Consider the following 6,542-nt stretch of genomic DNA (forward strand, 5'->3'; position numbering starts at 1 on the left):
CTCTCTGTGTCTGTTGTTCTCAAATAAATAAATAAATATTTTTTTAAAAACCTTAAAAAAATTTATTATTTTTGTTTTGTTTATTTTTTAGGGGAGAGGAGAGAAAGGAGAGAGAGAGAGAGAGAGAGAGAGAATGGGCATGCCAGGGCTTCTTGCCCCTGCACATGAACTCCAGGTGCATGCACCATTTTGTGCATCTGGCTTTACATGGATACTAAGGAATCGAACCCAGGCCATCAGGCTTTCAAGTAAACAGCTTTAACCACTGAACAATCTCTTTAAACCCAAATCAGACATCATTTTAACATTTTTTATTGACAACTTCTGTACTTACAGACAATAAACCATGGTATTTCCCTCCTCTCCCACATTTTCCCCTTCACAACTCTGCTCTCCATCATATCCCCTCCCTCTCTCAATTAGTCTCTCTTTTATTTTGATGTCATCATCTTTTTCTCTGATATGAGGGTCTTGGGAGGGTATTGCTAGGCACTCTGAGGTCATGGATATTGAGGCCAATGTCTCTTTGGACAGTGGCATTGTAAGGAGTGGTGCCCTTCCTTACATTCTTTCCATCACCTCTTCTGCCATGGACCATGAGCCTTGGAGGGTGTGAGATATTTCTGTGCTGGACACTCCTCCCTCACTTCTCAGCACCATGTTGCTTTTTTGGTCATTCCAGCAGTCATCGCCATCTGAAAAAAGAAGCTTCTCTAACCAAAAGTGAGAGTAGCATTAATATATGAATATGAACATTAATTGATGTGCTTACAGGCAGTTTGGTAACCATAATATATGCATTTAGCCAGTCAAGAGCAGGCTTTACACCCCTAAGGCTCATGACCTCCCCCACCATAAACTTTTGATTAGGTTTTCAGTACCAGGCTTGTAATCCCTCCCTTAGAGCAGGCATCCAGTTCAATTAGAGAGAAGTTGGTTTCCCCCAGAACAGACATGCCACTATCGCACCCATTCAGTCATTTGGCCTGGCTGGCCAAACTCGAGGTTTATATCACTGTTTCACCACTGATGGCTTCTGTTTCCCATAGAGCTGTATGCAGTGCAGCTTTCTGTCAGCTGGTCTATAGGGAGGAGGTTTTTAGCTCAGCCCCAGCTTGATTTCTCAGTGCCCTTGCCACCCAGGCATGTGGAGTCTTCCTCAATAGGGTCTTACCATCTGTTTCTGGTGGGAAACCAAGGACCTTGCCAATAGCCTGTAATGTTTTGAAGGCAATAGGGATTCAACAACTTACTGGAAGGTATCTCATCTCTGGCATTGAAAATTTTCTAGTAACAGTATATTACTTCTGGGTGTTCCATTATCCAAAAAAGTAGGCTTTCATATGTTTTATTCACAATATATTGAATTTGGTTGACCCTCCCCCCACCCTTCCTTTTACTCAATCTCTTCCCCCAGCCTCACTTAAGCCATTCCACTCCATGTAATCTGTTCTTCTGTTCTTCTACATAAATATATATATGTAATACCATATATATATATATATATATATATATATATATATATATATACATATGTAAATATATATATGTAATACCATCCTCTTAAGTCCTTCCCTCTCCTCCCTCCCTTATAGCCCTTTTCTAGCTTACTGGCCTCTGCTACTGATTTTTGGTTCCAGCTCACAGACAAGTCTAAACATTTGTAGCTAAGATCCACATAATGAGAGATAACATGCAACGTTTGCCTTTCTGGGCCTGGGTTACCTCACTTAGTATACTACTTTCCAGATCCATCCATTTCCCTGCGAATTTCATAATTTCATTTTTCCTTACCCTTGAATAGAACTCCATTGTGTAAATGTACCACATCTTTGTTATCCATTCATCAGTTGAGGGACATTTAGACTGGTTCCATTTCCTAGCTATCTTGAATAGAGGGGCAACAAACATGGTTGTGCAAGTATCTCTAAGGTAGTAAGAAGAGTCCTTAGGATATATGTCTAGGAGTGCTGTAGCTGGGTCACATGATAAATCTATTTTTAGCTGTCTCAAGAACCTCCACACTGATTTCCACAACGGCTATACCAGTTTACATTCCCACCAACAGTGTAGAAGTGTTCCTCTTTTTCTGCATCATTGCCAACATTTGTTGTCATTTGTTTTCTTGATGGTAGCCACTTTGACAGGAATGAGATGGAATCTCAAAGTAGTTTTAATTTGTATTTCCCTGGTGGCTAAGGATGTAGAACACTTTTTAAGATGTTTATATGCCATCTGTATTTCCCCTTTTGAGAATTCTGTATTTAGTTCTATAGCTCTATTTTTTCTTTTTTGAGGTAGGGTCTCACTATGTAGTCTCAGGGTGGTCTTGAACTCATGGTGATCCTCCTACTTCTGCCTCCCGAGTGCTGGGATTAAAGGCATGCACCACCACTCCTGGCTTCTATAGCTCATTTTTAAGTGGGTTGTTTGATTTCTTACTGTTTAGGTTTTTTTGTGTGTTCTTTGTATATTCTGGATATTAATCCTCTGTCAGATGTATATCTGGCAAGGATTTTCTCCCATTCTTTATGTTGTCTCTTCGGAGCAGGCATATTTAATTCACCCTCTCTGATGGCTTGTCCCATAAAGCCATCAGAATTCTCCAGCTCAGGTTTGGTGTAACAACAAGCAATTGGTTGGAACTGGGTTGGGAGATGAGACCTATTCACCAACCTCAGCCTAGAGTGACGCTTGCTGGTTTTGATGCTGTAGGTATTCTGAATCTGCCTTGCAGAATGTGCTATTGTTTTCTATTAATCATTTGTTCAATATTTTATAGATACATGGACTTGTTAATGCTCCCAATAACTTTCTGAAGTAAAGAACTTGTCCCCATTTTCCACATTAGGTAGATGAGGCATTTGTACATAGCATTAAAATATCCTGACGCACCCCTTCAAACTCTGTAGATACCTGTCTGATACATGTAGCATAATCTAAAACTTCATGCCAGAGATAAGCAGATGCTTCAGAGACTTTTCTTGGGTTCCTTTAGTAGCACTGATACATCCTAGTTTATAAAAATGTGAGTTACTAAAGGTTGTAAATACAGATCTTATCAACCCTTCTTAAATTCTGTTATTACAATTTTTATCTTAACATGAACTACTAGAACAGAGGCAGGATATTTATTAGGAAATAAACACAACAAAATAAAAGAATAGAAAAGTGTTCTCATTTCTCAGTGAGTACCAGTACTAAGGTTATTATTATCCTAATGGACCATTCTTTACATCTCTCCTTTGTTTATATACCAAGTGTAAAGTCATGATTCATACTTCTGTTGTATTGCTTGCTGTTTTTGTAGTCTATGAGTTCTACTTTTTCATTTCAACATATCTCAGCTCATGTAATGTAAGCCATGATTTCCCAATTGTCTCTAAAATGTGCTTTATCACTGGTTTATGCAAACCTGAATCTCATCCAGGACACATTTCATCTTTGTTATGTCCTATAAGCCATTTTAATGTATCACTTTTTTCATGACACGTATGCATTGAGTGGACTGAACCAGTTGCCTGCATCCTTGACTTTCTTTTTTTAAAAATTGGAAACAGTCCCAAGTACACAGGAAAGCGACAAACAAATCTTTGTTTGTTTTTCTAGGCTATCGACGTAAAAGTTGCTGATGCAATGACTCCGGTTTCCCACATATTTTAGTACATTTCCTAAAAAACATTAGCATTTTTTATAAACTTCCAAACAAGCTCCAGGAAATTAGTGTGTCTACATGCCTATCCTCTACCAACTGCTCCAGTAATGTACTTTAAGAGACAGTTCCAGGGCTGGAGAGATGGCTTAGCAGTTATGGCCGTTATGCAAAGCCAAAGAACCCAAGTTCGGTTCCACAGAACGGACATAAGCCAGATGTACAAGGTGGCCCATGTGTCTGAAGTTCGTTTGTAGTGGCTATATGCCAGGTGTGACCATTCTCTCTCTCTGCCTCTTTATCTCTCTCCCTCTCAAATAAATAAATAAGAAAAGAGCAAGAGAGAGAGAGAGAGAGAGAGAGAGAGAGAGAGAGAGAGAGAGAGGGAGAAGTTTCCAGGCTATAATCACATGTTGCATTTCTGTCTCCTATTTTTAGTCTTCTTCAATTAGGAATATTCTTTAATCTTTCCTTGATGTTCGTTACCTTGACACTTGCAGAGGTTAAAGGCTAGTTAACTTATATAATGTTCTTCAATCTAGATACATCTGCTATGTGTTCATGATTATTTTCAGGCCAGGCAGTGTAGCAGAAATAGCACGGTCTTGATTCTGTGATATGTTCTCTTTGCATGCCATTAAATTACATGGGATTTAGATTTGTCTCATTACTGCTGATGTTGATCCTTATCTTTGATTAAGGTGGCATTTGCCAGCCATCTTGCCCTTTCTCATTACTAAGTATCTTATGGGAAAGTACTTTGAGTCTGTATCAATAATCTGCTTCTCATCATAGTTCCAATTTGCTCTTGATTTATATCAGTAAGGATTCCTATTTCATTTCAGGGGCCAGTCTGTTACTGATTAAGTTTTGTGCTTGTATTATTTCACATTTGACCAGTAGGAGTCCCTTCAAGCTGGACTCTATGTCCTTTTGATATGACGTATTTCTAAGTTCTTCCAGCCCCTCCCCCCCCCCCCCACCAAGGTAAAGTCTTAGTCTAGTCTAAGCTGACCTGGAACTCTCTCTATAGCCCCTGGCTGACCTCAAACACATGGATCCCTTTTCTTTAGCCTCTCAGGGCTGGAATTAAAGGCAGGTGCCACCACTCCCATGTCTAAATTCTTTTAACATTTTTATTTTACTTTTTTCATTCAAAAAGAGGTATCCGGCTTATCTGATAGTTTGGCACAACTCTGGAATCAAACATTTATCCAAAGACCCTTGGTTTCTTTCACTGGGAAGAGAACGGTGTTTAGAAACCAACACTTAGTCACTCAGTATACCCATGGCTATTGGGATATCAGTGTTCCCAGACCTTCCAAGCACGTGGAGCTAAGGGAAGTATATGTATTTCTACGTGTATACCTCTGTTTGTACTCTTTTACTGATGAGTTTCATATATGTACATAATGTATGTTGATCATAATCCTCTCCCACTCCATTTTTCATTTTATTTATTTGTTGGCTTTTAGAGGTAGGGTCTCTCTGTAACACAAGTTGGCCAGAATTCACTATGTAGTTTCAGGCTGGCATCAAATTTATAGCAATCCACTTACCTTTGCCTCCTGAGTGCTGGGATTAAAGGTGTGCACCACCACTCCCAGCTCTTCCACTATCTTCTGATGCCCTCCATTCCCTTTCCACTGAATCCCTTCTTCTTTCTAACTAGTTACTTGTTTTTATTTTGATGTCTTCTGTTTCTTTTTTCTTTTTTCATTTTTCATTTTTCATTTTTTTTTCCTTCTTCCACCATAGTGATGAAATGTTGATGGAGCCAATATTTTGTAGGTTGTGTGAGGGCATAAATACAATGACCATGTCTGGAAAACAGTATTCCAAAGCACTCCTCATTTTCTGGTTCTTAAGTTCTTTCTGCCTTCTCTTTCCTCAGTGTTTCTTGAGCCTTGAAGCAGGTGAAATTGATGTCTTATTTAGTACTGAGCACTCAAGAGTCACTTACTCTCAGCAATTTGATGAATTTTGAGTCTTCCCAGAAGCCATAGAAAATTGCAAGAAGAAGATTTTCTGACCAAAGGTAAGAGCAGCTGTGTTTATATTTGACATTTATTTCTGTTCTGGATCCTGAAGACTATGCACATACATCATTATCTCCCAGTGTAACCCAGCCCTCCCTAGGATTCATCCTGATTTTCCCTATACCATATTTCTAATTCCCTCTCAAACTATGTGCTGGCTGCCCTATGGCTGCTCCTGGGGAGAAATGAACACATCTATTTACTCTAGATAAGGCACCAATGACAGACCCAAGTAATGATTCCACTCAAGTCCAACTTAATGAACCAGTGAGTTTACTGGAGTTTCTTACAGGAGCACATGTGAGGGGTCCCTTATAGCATGGGTGACTCGATGACAGTGGCAACAGTGAAAAGCCAAACCCAGCATGGATGATGGCTCAGGAAATCTGTGTCCCAGCAGCTTCCCACTCGACTTACAAGTAGCTCTACCAGTCGCTTACTGCTCTTGTAATCATGGAAAAGGGCCTTGTGAACTTTCAGGAGTCTCTTGACCCTTATGTGTCATTTATTTCCTAAATCTTATGGCCTTCCTTATTCCTTCCAGGAAAGAGTGTTTCAATTTGGAGCTCTAAAACATTAGCTCTCATTCTACTTAATCTGCTCACTTATTTAAGCAGTCCTTTATGCAACCAGCCTCCCACCGGTATTCCTTTTATGTCGCCACATATGACCATACCCCACACTGGGTCAGCCTACAATGCAGGTTACCTATTTTCCCAAGCCTCACAATCTTGACATTTGACAGCACTGTCAATGAACTGGGACTTCTGTACACCAATGTGAATGCCTACCTCACTTCCCTTGACTTCTGACTCTAGGCTGAGCCTCCCTGCCACGTGGATGTCATCCTC

The sequence above is a fragment of the Jaculus jaculus genome, chromosome 2, assembly GCF_020740685.1.
Source record: "Jaculus jaculus isolate mJacJac1 chromosome 2, mJacJac1.mat.Y.cur, whole genome shotgun sequence".
Lineage (NCBI taxonomy): Eukaryota > Metazoa > Chordata > Mammalia > Rodentia > Dipodidae > Jaculus > Jaculus jaculus.